Source organism: Serinus canaria, chromosome 2, assembly GCF_022539315.1.
Source record: "Serinus canaria isolate serCan28SL12 chromosome 2, serCan2020, whole genome shotgun sequence".
Classification (NCBI taxonomy): domain Eukaryota; kingdom Metazoa; phylum Chordata; class Aves; order Passeriformes; family Fringillidae; genus Serinus; species Serinus canaria.
This window is the reverse complement of record NC_066315.1, coordinates 75597995-75616459: the sequence shown is the minus strand read 5'-3', so window position 1 is coordinate 75616459 and position 18465 is coordinate 75597995.

The following is an 18465-nucleotide window of genomic DNA, read 5'->3' as shown; positions in this document are numbered from 1 at the left end:
TACCAGTAATGCATCAGACTATGAGAACAGCTCCATCATTAAATCCCTGGTGAAAGGTAAGGGAGTGGGATGCCAGAGAGAAAAACTGTTTAACCAGAAGAAAAGTGTACCACTCAAACTGGCATGGATACTCCAGAGAAACTTCAAATGTATTTGCCTAACAGTTTGCTATCCTTCTAATGGAATTTTCTGCTCAGAACTTTGAGGTACATAGTGCATGCATAAGGACTATGCAATGAATGAATTTGGTAGATTGATTCAGTGTGTTTTCTTTTGCCACAGGGTCAATGCATATATGCAAATGTCTAGGGAAGAGCAGACAGAATTTAAATAAAGGTTTGGATTGAAAATTCTAGTTCACACAGCCATCCAGACCCCCCTAGACAAAATGAAGAAGTAGGGAGAGTCTACTTGAATGGGGTTTTTTAACTCTTGTCTGGACAAATCGAAATAGGCAATGTAATAAAACCTAAATAAAACAAAAACCCAAAGACATATTGCCTGAGATGGAGTATGAATGTTTTGAAAACAGTAGAAGTACAATTGATATGCAAGTGAAGAAAAGAGGCTATATAAGCATAGATTGTGCTAGAAGAAAAAACAGACCGCATAAATAATGCTTTTACCGTTCATTTCTATGTGAACAACACATAGCTTCAACTGTGCTCTTTTTCTTAGAATATAACACAAAACAGTGGCTTTATTCAGCATATGAATCTCACTTTAAATATTTAGTTTAGATTCCTCCTAAAAAGAACATGATGAGTTGTACCATAAGACAAAAGTGTGTCGGTTTTATTGAATGGGATTTTTAAAACTATTTCTGCTTGAAAGTCTTGTGTTTTACATTTTTAATCACTCCATCCTTCTGTGAACTAAAATTCTGCCTCCTTTCCTTATTATATTCTAAACCCCAAAATTACACAGAAGTGCAATTTGCAGGCAAAGAAATTGAGATAGTTGCTTCAGGCCTTTGTTTTTCATTAGCTGAGAGATCATAAATTGTCAGTGTGACAGCTGCCTCTGCCTACCTTGCACTGCTTAACTCCTTGTCTCTCCCAGAATCTTTCTGCCCTTGTTGTTGCCTGATATTTTATGCCTGATGACATATGGCTCCTTATATTTCAAGCTAAGGAAAAGTACATATGAGCTTATTTAGAATGATTCCTTTATGATCCAGAGAAGGAAATGAGCCTTCCTTATGTTGGGGAGACTATAAGACTAAGAAAGTTACTAGTAAATTCAAAACACCCTAATTTTGTTTAAGACTGGAATTCTTCAGGCTCAAGAAACCCTGAGCTTACATGATACAGCAGTGCAAGGAGATACATTTTCAGGAAAAAAAGATCTTATCAGAGTTGAGTTACCACCATAAAATCAATCATGCAACTTATAGTTCAAGAGAGTAAGGGCTACATGTTGTACTGCTGGGATCACAGAACCAGCCCTAGGCAGGACTTGGATTTCTGATACATCAACAGAGGGGATTTCAGAGCAATGGACAGGATACTCTGAGTCTCTCTAAAAGAAGCAAACAAGAACTCCTTAGGTTTTTTCCTTCCTAAGTAGCTGCTTTGCAGCTTTGCATGAAATGTGGGAAAATATCAGGCAAATTAATGTAATTTTCCAGTGTAGCATGTACAGATGTTGGAAGGGAAACAAAAGAGCAGAGTGACATCTAAAAGGCTTAAGGGAGTTAGTAAGATACAGTAGCCTGATAGATAAAAGTGGAATCAAACTGGTGATATTTAGGAAGAAAGAAAGGAAAAAAAGACTGCTTTCTGTTAACTATACTTCAACTGCTACTGACAGTTGATACCATTGATTGTAATAACAGAACAATTTGATAAAATCTGGAAAATTTCTTTTAGAACCTTTCATAAATAAAAGGAATCTCACATAACTATTTAAATACAGAAGGCTTAATGATGATGGAAAAAAATTTTTAGTATAAACCCAAATAGTCTAAATTAAAGATATCGAGAAAAAAAAAATAGGTTAGACATGTATATGGAAAACTACTATGACCAGGGAAGCAAATACAGTTACTTGATATTTACTTCCTTGTTCTTAATATCCAGTCTCTTGAAAGAACCAAAATTGTGCAAAATGATAGTTAAAGTAAATTTATAATCAAAAAAATTAATCATTAGGTTTCTGCAATCATACTTCTATAAATGAATTGTAAGTATATTTGTTTTCAATTTAAAAAGCTCACAATTTTCATTAAAATCTCTTATATATATAGTAGGAACAAGAAATACTTCCAAAAGCCACTTTTTTTGACAAAACACTGGGAGATCTTTTCAGTTTGGGACTTTTAAATACCTAATTTAAATTTAAATACCTAATTTAATATTTTGGTCCTTCAGTAGTAAGAATAAACAAGATGTTAATGGAATTCAGAGACCAAACTAAATTTATGATGCTGAAATTACAGTAAATGGTATTAAAAATAAAAAGAAAAAAATCTAAACCATGGTTTTTTAAAAGGCTGTAGTAATATGGACAACAGATTAAACATGAGATGCAATGAAATAATACAATGACCAGTTTCATTGACTCTGCTTTACTACTTAGCTGAAACAATACTCATGGTCCCATTTAGCATAGGAATTGTTGCCTGAGATTAATATTTATTGAGTAGCTCATTAGATACCATGCAAAATAATATAATTCTGCTAGGGTCTTTGATATGCTAAGTTGATGTAATCATTAATAAACACTATATAGAAAACAAAAAATTATTACCTACTCCAAATTTCTTGAAAACTAAGCTTACCCTTTCAAGTTTTGCATATGCTGCAGTTGCTTGAGATACAATCAGAAGCCTCATGAGATAGATTAGATTGCAAATTTCAAGAAATGTAGCTTAGGCACACACTTGGTGGTAACTGGGGCTGGGGCAGAGCCTCATCCTAAATGGGCTACAGCTGGGAGAGGCAGGTGAACAGCATTGGAAGCAATGAGACATGGAGTGCCCAGGTGCACTGGCCAATCATGAAAAGGAGCAGGAGGCACACAGGTGTAAGGCACATGGATGGAGGGTATAAAAGGTTGGGCTAAGGAGCGGGGAGGGCTGGCACTTGAAGCCTTCTGAAGTTGTATGGTGTTACTCTGTATGGGGATGTTTTGTGTATTGTGGCTGTCTCAACTGCAACATGTGCTGTGACATATGTTGTGACAATATAGTGCTTATAATACTCCAGAGGTTAAGCAATGAAAAAATATTAGGAATAACTTTAATTGGAAGGTTTAAAAGTTACAGCAATGTAATTTAATAAAATGGTTCAATCTCATCTACAGAAATATCCATAATGATGTTCTTCTGGAAACATTTCTTCTTTTCTTATAGAGGTTTATGTATCCGATATCAACAGTGTTAACTTTTTGTAGAAAAATCATAATTCCAGTAAAAATATAGCTGGTACAGTGTATTTAGATGGCTAATTGATTCTACCAGAAAGAACACTTCTCAACATATTTAATGAATTTTTTTACACAGAACTTTCCATAATTAAGTGAACACAGCCTTACTTCCAGTTTAAGCAACACCCAGAAATGTTCTAGTTTGTGAAGAGCTTGGATAAGGTCATATAGGCCAGAATAACTCTTCATACTATGTGAGATCCAGAACATTTAAGAGCTCCTACCTAGACCCTGAGACCAAAAAAGTACATGGAATCCAGAAAAATCCTTCTGAACTCTTTTGTAGGTTTTCCAGATAACTACTTCTTATTGTTAGAAGCTTAATTTCAGGAACTTTTCTCCAATTTTTAGAACCTTCTGTTTGCAGTTCAGGAAATGGTTAGAGGTTGAGTGAAAAAGTAGTTTCAACATTCACACACACCTCACCCCCTCCTCCCCATCCCAGTTAGTTGTCTGGAGGTGAACAAGATCCTGGTGGGAACAGAACCAGGCCAGCTGACTCAAATTAATGAAATGGATATTCCATACCCTGTGACATCAACTCCGACCTGAAAAGTTAAGGAAAAGAGGGCATTTGCTATTTACAATGTTTGCCTTCTAGAGCAAACACTATGCTTGCTGGAGCCCTGCTTTCCAGCAAGCAGCTGGACATCATTTCCTGGTGGGAAGTGGAAAACAAAATCTTTGCATTTTTTCTTTGCTTGTTCTTTGGTAAACTGCCTTTTTGGAAATTAGGAGACTTTTTCATTTTATTTTCTCTCCCCTGTCCAGCTGAGAAAGAGGAGTGATTGAGTTGCTTGGTTGGCACCTGGCCTCCAGCTAAGGTCAACCAACCACAAGTGTGCAGTTAGTTACTCATGATTAGAATTGCAGTCATAAAGTTAGATTTTATGCTCTTCCATTACAAAGTACATGTTTCTAAAATTAATCTGTCCATATAGATTAGCTAAAAGCATTGAAGGTCAAAGTAATTTCACAGAGATTACATCTTCCAAGATTTTGTTTTACCCAAATCAACATGAATAAGTGTTGTTATCTTCTTTTACTAATAGTGTCGTATGATAATTCACTTTATAAATCAGCATTAGGTTTCCACTTATTTTTTTCCCAGAAGTATGCTTAATGTAAAAGCTTTGCCTTTTTTTTTTTTTTTTTTTTTTTCCTTTTTTAATGAAAGGGCACTTCCGTGTTTGGGGAATACACAAAAATACAATTTTTTTTCCCCCAAAATATTTTAATGATAAAATTTAAAACATCCCATTCCATATCATTTGACATAACAATTATCTAAAAATTATTTTCCTGCCAGAATTGTCTTCTGTTGTACAGCAAATTGTTTAAATTGAAGTTTTCCATTCCATTTCATTGAGGATAAAGTTCTCATATGTCAGTTCTCAGGTTTGTTCTGACAGCATTTTGAATTTTGAAATAATGTCTATTGATGCCTAAAGGACTACTTTTTATGTTGTTTTGTAATTTTCTAGGTATTGTGTGTTACAGTAACTATGGTCATCAAACCTATAATGTAGGTAAAACATTGTCCAATACAATAATTAACACCTAAAGCCTCTTCACCTTCATGACATAAATATGCAATTAATGTGAGCAACAACTTTTTTATTCTCTATTCAGTCCAGATTACTGACATATAGCTCTTTACAACAGTTTTGGTTTTAGCTTAGATTTGGTTTTATGCTTGCATGTAAATTTTTGACACAACAGATAAATGCTTTTTTTGTGATTTCAAATTCAGATGGAAACTTCTATATTTGTGGTAATCAGCATTTAGCTGAGTATGCAGTTCTGTGTCTTCCTCTTGCCCTTTGCATGTTCTTATCTAATGTTTCATGAATTGATTGAAAGTATTTTAAACTTTGCAGCAAATATTCTAGGTTTTTTGATATATGTAGATTTGTCTTAACCATTAATGTGGCCATTCAGAAGGTCAAAATTATATATTCCTATCTGCAAAGCTACTAATGCAATTAAACAGTTGTGCTTGACATTTTAAAATGTTAACTGGTGTACATTATCATCCAGTGTAATGAATTATCCTGCCAAGAAATATAAGTGGATTTTATTTTTGTTTGTTTAAGTGTGACTAGGACTGCATTATCTTAGAATCATAGAATATCAGGCTGGAAAGGGACTTTAGGGATCATGTGGTCCAACCTTTCTTGGCAAGAGCATGATCCAGACAAGATGACCCAACTGAAAACCCCAATGTCCTTCATTGGGGAATCCACCACTTTCCTAAGAAGAATATTCCGATGGATCATTGTCTCGTGAAAAGTTTTTCTTTTTTGCCCAGTAGAATCACTCCAGGAGTAACTTGTACCTGTGACTTCTTGTCAAAAGGGAGTCTCCATCACTTCTGTAGCCACCCTTTAAACACTGGAAAATGCTATGAAGGCTCTCCTAAACCTTCTTTTTCCAGGTTGTACAAATCAGGTTCTCGCAGTTTTTCCTCATATGGCATGTTTCCCAGACCTTTGATTATCTCTGGTGCCCTTCTCTGGACCTCTCCAGACAGCCCATATCTCTTTTGAATGTTAAGTACCAAAATTGAACACAGTATTTCAGCTGTTGTCTCCTGACAGGGGAACTAATAGAGCTATAGGCAAATTTATTCACACATATTCCCTTGTTCTAAGGTCATTAATAGTTCAGTCTAAGTATCTACTACTTATGGTGATGTCACTGCTATGTTCTCAAAATGTACATATTTTACATAAGTGTGTAAGGATGTGTCATTCCCAGAATTCTCCCACTGATTATTTATCAAACTTTAATATTCTTCTTTCTCTCCACTGAAGAACCAGCTCTTGCATTATTCTCAGATTAATTTAAGTATTTGCCCCACTCTCACCTTTCTTCTTTTCCTTTTTTTCTAAAGTAATTTTTTGGAATGTTTTGTAACCTCTTAGCATTTTAGCTTCCCAGTAAAAAAGATTGTTTCAAAGCCTACATCTACTGCATCTTCTGTTATACCTGGATTTCCTTCTCTTTTTCCCCAGCAATTGTTTTTTTTATATGTAGATGAAAGCACACCTTTTTTCTCATTTATTATTAATTTTTTCCAGTGATTGTTTTTTTCCTCTTTTTTAATTTCTTACATTGTCCTACCCCTTTATTATTGTGCTGGTTTTTTTTTGTTTCCCTTGGTTTTAGATTACCTCTTAAATTATCACGTCATGTAAGTATCACGTTTTATGTGGCTGGGTGTTTTTTTTTGTTTTGTTTTGTTTAATATAAATGGATCTTTAACCAAGCTTTTGAAAGAAATTTTAGTCAGCATAGAATTTACAGTTATTTAATTCACAAAAAATTTGCTTTATTAATCATGTCATGAATGAAATTGAACTTTTCATTTCAGTAATACATTTTCTAAATTTTGTTTAAGTCTTTTACTAAAATTATATGTTTATGTATTTTTTCCTGATTTTGATGTAACGCACCATCTTAATATGGAAACTTTGTAACATGTGAAGAGTACATCTCATCCTCTAAATCAGTTTCTCATTTGAACAGCCTGAAAGCAATACATATTCTTTGGCCAGCATTTCATACAACTAAAGATGCAATCATTATTAGATGCAGAGATTCCTTAACTTTGAAGTGATATAAAAAAGTGTAGCAGTGTGTCCCTATCACTAAACCCAAGAAAGGCTGAATTCTTGCGCATGCTCTCCTGGAAAGTGAAGACGGCATATTATGTTCTATCTCTTAACATTTCCACATTTCATATTTGCTTCTGACTGTCAAACTAAATGAAATTTACTATGATAAATGTTTTAACTTCTATCTTCATAAGTCAGTTCCAAATCTCTGACCAGTTTCCTTATTGAGCCCTGGAGACTTATAGCAATTATTGCTATCATATTTTTTTCTTGTCAGTTTGATCTATCCTCATGGTTTGGGCAGACTCTGCCTTTCTGGTCATTTTGTAGAACAGATACATAAGATTTCTTTTCTTTGTATTGTTTCTTTCATCAAAACTGTACACTGGGCTAAACTATGTCTCTTACAAACAGCTTCCTGTTAGGAGTGGCTTCTAGAAACAGCTCATCTCATAAAGGCACCATGCCTTTTTGAGTTCACACGCAGGCTACCCACTCCAACCTACTGAGAATGCAACAAAATTCAAACTGGGCCAGACAAGAAAATCAGTTTCCCAAGTACTTTCTTTTTACACATCATCAGGTTTCCCCAGTTTCAATCTCTGTGAGGGTAGGGAACACAAAAAGATGGAACTGAAAAATTTCAGTGCAACATGGACTTGCCAACAGTGAAGAAAACAAGGTGTAAAATATATTAGGAAATACATAAAATTACTCCAAATAGATCCAGAGTGAGGAGGAGGGAACCATCAATGTGATAAACAAACTTTAACCTCTCAAGAAAAAATGAAAGAAATACTGTGGTTTCGCTTTATCTTCCCAATAGTCCAGACTGTCGTCAGTCCAGACTGAAGACATCAACCTTAGGGTCTGGAGAGCAGAGAAGTGACTATAACATTAAAAAGTTGCAGTTATTGGGAAATGTGAATAGTTTAAACTATATTACCATTAATTTTATCAATATTTTTTAATAGAATGGCATTATTTTCTTTGAGATTTTCTTCCTCTATAATTAGATCTGGAATTCTGTAATTCACTGATAAATTAGGATTTCAGTAACTAAATCTTGACTTAAGATAAGTGGGGATGGGCTTTTTTTCAAAGAGCAATCCATAGCAGTGTTTTAAGTCTTATGTTAGTTACTTTCTGTCATTACAGAACACTTTCAGATTTGACCAACCTGAACCACATGTCCTGAAAAATGCAGTTGCAGCATACTGACTTGGTGGGGATAATGCTCTTGTTCAAGAAAAAAAGGCTGATTCTCATTTCTCAATCTGAAGCTTTTTTTCCCAGTCTTTACCAGTTCTTTGTACTCTAAATGTCTTAGATTCACAATAGACCAGGATCATTATCCATTCTTGCTTCTGGCCTTTGGTTTTCACATGGCACCGAATGTATTTAATGAGCATGTGTTCAATGACATTCCCAGTTGCAGTGACAGCGAGCTGTAACCTTCAGCCTGCCACTTCAGACATCATTTGGCACAACAGAGTGGTGTGATCTTGATTCAATTTTATTATGAAGTCTGTTGCTAAGGAATGAGAAAGGACATGAGCTAAAGCCATGTATGACAATGAAAGGCAGAACACAGAAACGAAATTGTAGAGATGGTGACAGCAGCTCAAGGATTCAAGAGAAAATAAGAATCTATGAGATACCAAGGAAAAGGCAGTCAGCCTGCAGATAGCAATTTGGTTAGCATGGGATTTGCCCATTATGAGGAGAGGTGGAGACAGCCTTTTCCTGATTTTTTTCAGACTGGCTGGCTACCAGGGACACTGTATATAACCTGATAGAAGAGTTTTGCTGCATGATGTGAAAAATAAGTTGATACACTGAATAAATTCATACACTGGTAAAGATTCTGATTCCTTACTGTCAGATCCATGTCTTGGTGACTGACTGGTAAAGGATGACTCCTTGGTTTTGTTTTTTTTTTCTCCAAACAGTTAATTGCATGAACAAAACCGCAGGAATTCTCTGTTCTCCAGCATCTAGCATGGTCCGCAGATAGATCTCCCAAGAGTACTATCAAAGTCTACAGCAGCAAGGATTTTAATCAGACTCATTCTCCTCTCTATACAACAGCCACCATACACTGACAAAACACCCTTTTGGTTCTTGTTGGCATGAGAGTATGCATTCTCATCACTTGTCGGTGCAGAAAGCTGATCAAATCTCGTGCTACATAGACATTATCTAATTAGGTGTTTGCTCCCTAGAGATATGAATCCATGCATGAGTCTATACACTGGAAGAAAAGACTGGAACAGTGTATAGAAAGTATGGCCTTTCATGGAAATCTCCTCCAGTCACAGGCTCATCTCCCATTCATTCATACTTGGGCAGGGAGCACAGTTCTAATGTGTTGCCAAAAGTGTCTTTATTGTGAAGACTTGGCAATCACATGCTGGCAGTATTCAGAAACTCAGGCTGGTCAGGGAGATGTATCCCACCTTTCCTCCAGACATTGCAATTTCAAGTACTCATGAAAATTAGTACTACTGTTATCTGTTACTGGAGCAGTGCATGAGCTATCCCCTTATTTTTCAGGCTGAAGAGCCACTCTTTAGAACTGGTGTGTGGATCAGATAATCCATCATCCAGATCTACCTCTTGAACAGCACAAATCAGTTATTGCAGACTCCAGTAAAATGATACATGGACAAATATCCTGACACCAATAGATAAGGATATTACTGAAATCACACTCTTCATTTCAAAGTCCATAAAGGAGCATTATATATTTTCTGACTCTAAAATGCATTTGGAGTGGATTGTTGCTTTGAATACATATTGATAATGGTTGATAATAAATAGGAACTATGCACCATCAACATGTATTGCTGTTGAAAATCAGTCTAGTAGGTATTTTGAAGCATGGAAATGATCTGATATTTCAGTTTCTTAAATACTGACTTCAATGTCTAAGTCTGTAGCAGATACATATCTTTTTAAGTGCATTCATTTGTGACACCAGCAGAACACATCACTAGAATTTCAGTCATCATCATCCAGGATGTTGATGTCTCTTGGGGTTGGACAGTCACTCTTCCTGATTAGAAAGGAACCCTTTTTTAATAGAAAAAACTGTTTGTCATGTTGATCTGAAAAAGTATTTCTGCTAGGAATTTCTCTTGATTTAAGTTCTTCAGAATCAAGTTCTTCCCTTCTTCTAGATTAAAGAAATACGTTTTTTCTGTTTGTTCAGAATTTCAATTCTGTTTTTCCAATGCAATGTAACAGAACGCTATTCTGTTTTCTTCATCAAAAGTGTCTTTAGGCTAACTAGAATTCACACTTTGGGACCCTCTTCCTTAGCATTACTTGCATATCCTTCCTGATAAGGATAGTCTTTATACTTATGGATATTTTTCTACTTTTTTTTCTACTTTTTTCTACTTTTTTACTTTGTCATACTTTTCCCTGTATACAGTATTCCTGTATTTATTATTCCTCCAAGACATATTTTTTGAGATTCAAAGTTTCTGGTGAGTACCTCCAAAGTGCTTTACATACATCATCCTTTTTTGAGTTCAATTACACCATGAAATTGACTTTACTTCTTCCCCCACCCCTAAATTTGTTATTTTTTAAGTTATGGTGTGGGGTACTAGCAATTTACTAGCAATATTGCTCTATGGTACATTGAAGAGAAATTATATGAATTGGGTTTGCAATATAATTATAACTATTCAGTTTTATTTCAGAGCCCTTGGGGGAAAATAAGTAAACAGAAAAGACTGCAAAATTTCAATAAGAATTCAAAACCTCTTGAATATTCTCAGTGAATTATTTTATTCTCTTAATCTGTAGGTCATGTTGATGGTTTATGTTTGAATTTTAAAAAAATATTATATACCTAATAATTGTAATAAACTGTATTTTCAGCTACTTGGTCATTAGTTAGCCATTAGCATTTACTCAGTTAGGATAACTTATGTAATTGTTGTCAGTTATGTTTGTTATTGTGAATGATGTATCCTGGAAAAACTGCATTTAGAACCTCTATCACCTCATTGCTGATACCTTTGTGTGCCCATTTAATACAATTTAATCCTTAGAGAAATAAGAGATTTTAAGTTTTAACCTAATAGAAAAAACTTGATACTTGTCATCTCAGTTTTGCACAGTCAGTGTATTCGAATAGTGACTAAGTGCCTCTTAATTCATTAATTTATTTGTTCATGTTCAGCAGTGCTGGGGATTAAGCAGTGGGCTGAAGAAAGCTTGATTTAAAAAAATATTTTTAAACCTTGCAAATATAAACACAGCTGGGACCTACATGTCTTTCACTTATAAGATGAAAGAAAGCTAGGAAAAGAGTTCAGAAATGTATCTTGACTTTAATAATGGTATTTTGTTTGTTTCAGATATTTATGTTAGTAAGTCTCATAATTCCTAATAGTGTGTTATAAAAAACAGTGTTACCAGCTTGTAAAGTTTAATGTGTGTTATTGCTGCAGGCATGAGTGTATATCATCGTATTTGTTCTATATACTTATTTTTACTTTCTCATCTAAAAGTATTCAGTCCTTAATATTTGTTTGGGGGAAGCTTATTATCCAGCATTGCCCTTAGGTGAAGCATAGCAAAATATCACTTGAAGAGAAGCTGAAGATTGTAGGCATGACCTAAGATTCCAGCCTGAATTCAGGGCAGGACAGGAATGTTTCCTAAGGGCACCAGTGTGCTTTGCTCCTGCATCTGACCTGGGAACAGCAAAGCTTGCCATCTCATCTGTACAGCAAGGCTCAACAGAAGCATTCTCTGTAAGAAGCTGTGAGTTAGCAGGAGTTTCTCCATGTGTTTTGTAAGAGATGCTCCAGCCCAAGGATCATTTGCCATCTGTGTCTTCTGAGGATGAAGCAGTTTGTTCTGGTTTGAATTTCATTTGTGGAAAAGTGCTGGATAAGGCTAAGGTTTTTCAATCTTGTTTGGCTTGATTTTACAGAGTGAATATTTAGCTCTGAAAATGTTCCTTTTTAAATTAAATTCTTAGGCTTGCCTTTTTTTTTTCTTTTTCAATCTATTTCCCCTCTGGCTTTGCTTATTTTGTATGTGAGTATTTGTTTCTAACTGTTAGCAGGGCTATATTCCAGACCTTAAAGAACTTTTCTTCTCAAAACCTTACAGTTTTATCTGCAGTAATGACAGGAAGCCTGATTGTAAGCTTGGGATGGAAGAGAACTTAATGTGTTATGCAGTCTGACATAGTTTTCTGTGGGATCTGGAGAAAAGCTCTGTAATTCCTTATTTCTTCCTTCCTTATCTTTAAAATAGAGAGCTGGACCTGGAGTTATTTTAAGATAACCATAGCTTATATACAACAGTTTGAAAGTGGTAATCACTTTCATAAAGCTAAATCTGTCCTGACTTGGTAACAATGTGCAAAACCATATTATAAATTAGAAATCCTTACCTAGGTGCAGAGATATGAACATATTCATGAAAATTGAGCTGCTGAGTAACAGTATGTGCTGCTTTAATAAATGAAGATTAAAACCAGCAAGATTAATGTAGAGCTCCATAATGTCTCTTGAATAAAATTACTTTGGGAGATAGAAGACATTGAAGAAAAAATACAAACATTGCAAGTTTTTTTATCATCATTATTTCAGAAGAAGTTTCATCACTAATCTAGACATATGTTAGATTTCTCTTATATTCCACTAATGGATTAAGAAATTGAGTGACATTATATGCAACTAAAAAGATATTGATTGAGCTTGTTAAATACAGAGTAGGGATATTGCATTTTCTGTGCTATTGGATCAACTGAGCCTAGATGCATTCAGAGTGTGAAGACTCTAAATTGCATTTATTCATGAAAAATTTGTGCAATTTTTTTCCACTGATATAAAGTAAAGGTCTATAGAATTAAAAAAAAATATATATATTATATTTGAGAGTGGTGATTACTGAGTAGAACAAAGAACTTCCAGCTGAAGTTTCAATTGGATTTCTAAACTCCTAAGACAGTGCAAAGAAAAAAAAAAGAACCCAGCATACTCTTACACAACAACAACTTTTATTTAGATCTTTTTTTTTATTTATAAGGACAACAATTAAAACAAATTTGCAGGAGAATCTAGGGGAATGTCAAAAAGCTCCCCACCCTGTGTAGGCAAGCTGATGATATACCAGTTTGTTATAATAGCTTTTAAAAAATATTATTTAAAAATAAATTCAATACTCTTAGCAAGGCCTTAAGAAGAACCCATGTTGTCTTCAGCAACAGAAGTTCTTTATATAGAGTCTGTTCTTTACATCAGAATATGTGTCTAATTGTTCACAGTGAAACAGATATGATTAAGAAACATCATCAAACCTTTTGCAGACTTTTTTAAGAAACTTTGTAAGGGCCTATATAATTATTTGTTTGATTACTCTGTTGTGCTCCTACACAATAGATAATCACACTCTGATGCTAGCAGCTTATGTGTTTTGAACTGTTTTATTCATGAACACTGCAGCCAGCAGCATTACTTTTAAGTTATGTATTGTAAGTAGAGTGTGCCTCTGTAGAGAAAGGAGACACTTTTTCAGCTGTGAAATGCTGGCTGTGTAACAGCTCTGCTGTGGAGGACATGACAGAACAGGGAGAGGGGATTTTCACTTACTCATTCCTTGAAATATGGAGTGCTAGCCTGTGACACTTTGTATGTAGGTAAAGATATGTAGCAATAGTGGGTTTTTTTAATTCAAAGGGTGAAGTAGAATATAGTAGAAGAGAAAAAGTATTGGGTTTTCTAAATGAAAACCAAAGGTTTTTCATGGTGCATGAACAAATTGGAGGGGAAAAATGTTAATTTCCTACTTGAAATAAAATATTGAACTTCCTTCAAATATCCATTTCATGGCTGCCGTTAAATGATATCAAACATAAACAATTTCGATATCAATTTTTAAAAAAAATATATTTCCCAAATATCCTAATATAGATGGTTCCAGTTTTTCATTTAAATAGAATCAATCAAAAACTATTTAGGTAACTTTTCATATAGGTATGAAACTTCACATTTAGCTAGTAATGTGTTTGCCAAACCTTACTGAAAAAGGAGTTTTTCTCAGCAAGTGTATGTTAGTGAGAAAAAAAATCAAACCAAAACAAACAAAAAAAATTGGGGGTGTCCACAGCTCTAGAAACTCTGTCTTTTCTTACACAAAATGTCACATGAAAATCTGACTCAAAACAAAAAAGTGGCTGTAAGGTAAGAGGAGGACCTTCCAAAAACTTAGAGGTATGGGAAGGGTGATTCCCAAGAGTCTGCAATTTGCTGCCAGTTGTGCTCTGAATTTGCTCCAGTTGCTCAGCCTCCCAAGGGTGCTGTAGCTGAAGGAAAATTCCTGCTAGGAGGTTAGATGGGTCTTTAGGCTATTTGCACTAAGAATGCTTCTGAGAATGGTTGCACCAAAACTGTTTGTAGCTGGCTATTGACAAATCCCTGTTTTATAAGGCAAGCCCAGAGGACTCAAGATGCACTGGTGAGAGAGATGCTGGTGATAGTCAACCCTTTCATAATGGAGAGTATATGATTCAAACATGCCATAGGAGAAATACTTGATTTTACTTCTCTGTTGTGACACTGCATTTCAGTGGGAGAGAACCAGTTTCTGTTTGCTTTCCTATGACCAATAGCACTTTATTCTGTAATGCTGCCATATCTGGAGCCCATCAGTAAAATTATTTTAATTTAGTCTTTTAATCATCTCCATTTTCTGTAATCTTTTTCAAAATAATATGCCATCCAGGTCATCTAAAAGATAGAAGCATAACAAGTTGTGTTTCTAATACTATTGAAAATGCTTCTCTGTTATGACACAAAGATATGATAAATAATCTCTGCTATACTGTGCAGGTTTATTGTGAAACTGCATATGCTGCTGAATTGAGTACTTTACCACAGCTTGAAATTACAGAGGGACCTTGTACAGTAGCTACATATTACAACCTGCTTTGTAGCAGCTAAAACTAAATATGATTTATTAGTAATACAGCACACTGCAAAATGTGATCTGATTAACAGCTGGGGAAACTGGGGGAGATTCAGCAAACAAATGCTACAGTATGTAAAATAATTCCTAAAGGTCTGCCTTACTAGTCTTGGAGTTTTTACCTACCAAAAAGACTTCGGTGAAAGCCTTGGAGGCACTTTGTTGCAAACATTTTTATCAGAAAGGAAGACAGATAACCTGCCAAATGGGCAGCATCAAACTGACAAGCAAGTACAGCTGTGTGCTTGGTCCCTAAAACAGTGGAAAACTCAAAAGGGATTTTTTGGAGTGTGCCATGGAAAAATACCCAGACAGCAGAAGGTTTCAGTAAAGCATTCTACCGTGTTTTAAAATCCTTGAAAATCTAACAATATCTCTTTTTCATAATGTCTATTTACATTTTAAAATGTGACTGTAGCTAGTAGAAATTTACAGAAGTAAGAACACATATTTCCAAATCAGCAAATTTTAAAACCAGTTTTATTCTAGTACAGAAAAAGCTTCCTCCCATTCAGTCCAGTGCTACTGAGGTAATTTGAGTCTTTCTATAGTGGAAGATTGCCACAATTTAAGTTTTATCAATATAATTATTTATCAGCAACAAGATAATTAAATGATCAATATATCTGAACACAGATGCCATAAAAAATGGTAATCAAACCAAATATTCCGACAATAAAAAACAAAGTTGTTTTTTTATCAAAGTGATTGAACTGCATTACATTAGTACGAGATGTCATATATTGACCATCTTTCTAGAGGGTTATTTTTCTAATAACTTTATTGAAATTTTATTGAAATTTTAAAGAAAGGTTCAGATTATACCTTTTTTTCCTAGAAAACAATAGAGTGAGGGAAGACTCAAATGAGAAACAGGAAATAATAGATAGCATCAGGAGTGAAAATGACAATCATAGAAAAGCAAACACAATTCAAATAATTAAGGGTAAGTGAAAAAGAACTAAGAAAAGCATGTATGACTACACTTACTTAAATTGCCAAGCAAGTTTCTTCATTTTGTATTCTCTTTTCTCTTTTTAGGCATTCGTTAAGAGAGCAAGTTTGCCAGACTTGACCAATTCCAGTGAATTATGCTTAGTTTTGGTCAAATCCTTTGGATTTGGTGTAGAACCCAGTATAGTAGAGAGTGGAATTTCACTTGTTACAAACTTCCAGTTGGTGTACAAACCATTGATCTCTGATTTTATGATCCTCTTATTTTAATCATTTACCTTTTATTTGTTCATCTAACAGTTCAACCATCCAGACTCCATCCATTAATGTTGGAGTGTTGAAAGGCTTGTTACTGTCAAGATAGTTGCCATCCATAGGTTTTCCCCTTTCTCTACAATTCATTTGACAAGTCATTTTATTATGGAAGTATGATATGAAGGATTTAAGGAAGGCACGTGAAGACCAGGACGTCTGTAATATCATTCTCTTAAGTTCTCATAGTACTCAGTGTTTTTTTGGCAATCCTAAGGACAGCAGATTTTTTAGTGTCTGGTTTTGAAGTGGAGTAAGCAGAAATTCACATTCTTTGGAGACTGGAAATTCCTCTATTCTATAGAAGGCCTATACAATAGAGGTGCACTTAATTTGATTTAAGAGCTGGGGCTTCTGCTTTTGAAACTTTACTAGCCATATATAATAATTTATGAACACTGTAAAGCCAGCCACACTGAAAGAGACAATTGTTCAGTGTGGAGGTATCTGTTAATGCTGTTATCACAGAAATTCTGTATCCTTAAGCAAAGATTTTAACAGGTCTGAAATGTTCAGTTATATGGCCTCTCCACAATAAAAAAGCATGAGGAGTTTATATTCAATGTCCCTGCAGATTCAATCAGAAATCACTGCATCTCTTCAGTTTCAAAAAGGGAGACTACATGAAAATAAGATAAGCAAAAAATCCCTACAATGACAGTGAATAGCTATTCCAATCTGATATTCCATGACAATCTCAAGTACAAATACAATGACTTGTCATGTCACTAGTCACCCAAAGTGCAATTTATTACCAGCAGCTTCTGAATATATTACATATGTGAAAATAAAATCTGTTACAAATAATAGTATGGTTAGATAAGGTCTGATCTAATTCATACACCATGCAGGGGGGACTGAAAACTTCATCATTTCTTGAGTTCTGGACATTTTTCCCAAATACAAATAGATCAAAACATTTGAATATTCTTCTCCACTCTGCTAACTCCATGAAGACTTTTTATAAGCTAATGTGTGCTTTTTAAATGACATGAGACTGGATACCTTTGTTGGTTTTGGTGTTGAAGGACTCTGGGAATAATGCCATATCCCATAGGTTATATGAATTACATTGCAACTTGTGGTGTGTGCCGAAGACTTTTGTGAATCTGTCTAAATTGAAACCTTGGTTGTGCCACAAGGACCAACCGGGATGAATTGTACAAAGTCTTGATAGAATAAGTGACCAGCTAATAGCATGGAATTCAATGTAGGTGAATGTGAAGTGATACTGATGGCAAAGGGAGTGGACAAACCATAAACTGCCATTTAAAATAGATTTGCAGTCATTGTAGCCAGATGGTAGATTTCAATTACAAAGGAGGGAGCCTCAAAAATGTAAACTTCCTCATCACAGGCAGTCACAAAAAAATTGTTGGGGTTTTTTAGGAAGGCAGTAGAGATCAGAGCAAAAAAAATCAGCAAACCATTATATAATTGCATGCTTTTCTATAGGATGTATACTTTGCACAGTTTTCCTTTGGCTTGAAAGCAAAGTGAGAAAATTTAGGGAAGTACAACAGTGGTAATAAAAGATATGGAAAAAGTTTACATATTATTGAGAGATAATTAGGCTACACTACACTAGACTCTTTTCAAGACTCTTCAGTCTTGAAGAATTATGTCTCAGAAAGGATATGACCAAGAGGTTTATTGTGGTTTCATATGGGTTACATGGGAAGAGTAGAAAGGAAAGATTATGCCCTCTCTCTTCTGGTATGAGAACTTGGCTACTCTTTTAAACTAATATGAGTTACATTTGCAGTAAAAAAAACACCTCTTCTAGTATTGGTTGGTCTGACATTGGAACTGGCAGCCACAGTACATTGGGGCTCCTAAAAATATACAAAGAATTGGGGCAAGACCGAAACAATTACAAAACTTTTCCTAATTTGGGTTTTGCTTTCTGGCATTCAATCTAAATTGAATGATTTTAAAACAAGATAAACATATATAACTCATTGGCTATTCGGAGTGCTTTGAGTATTAAACAATGTTTTGAAATGTACAGTTAATTTTCTAAATAGGATTTGAAGAGGCATTGAGAATAAACCTTTGCAAATTGTTTGTTTTGAAAATTGTTTGTGATAAACTTCTGTTAATTATTAGGCACTCTAAGGCAACGAAACATTTTTTATTTCCCCTGCTA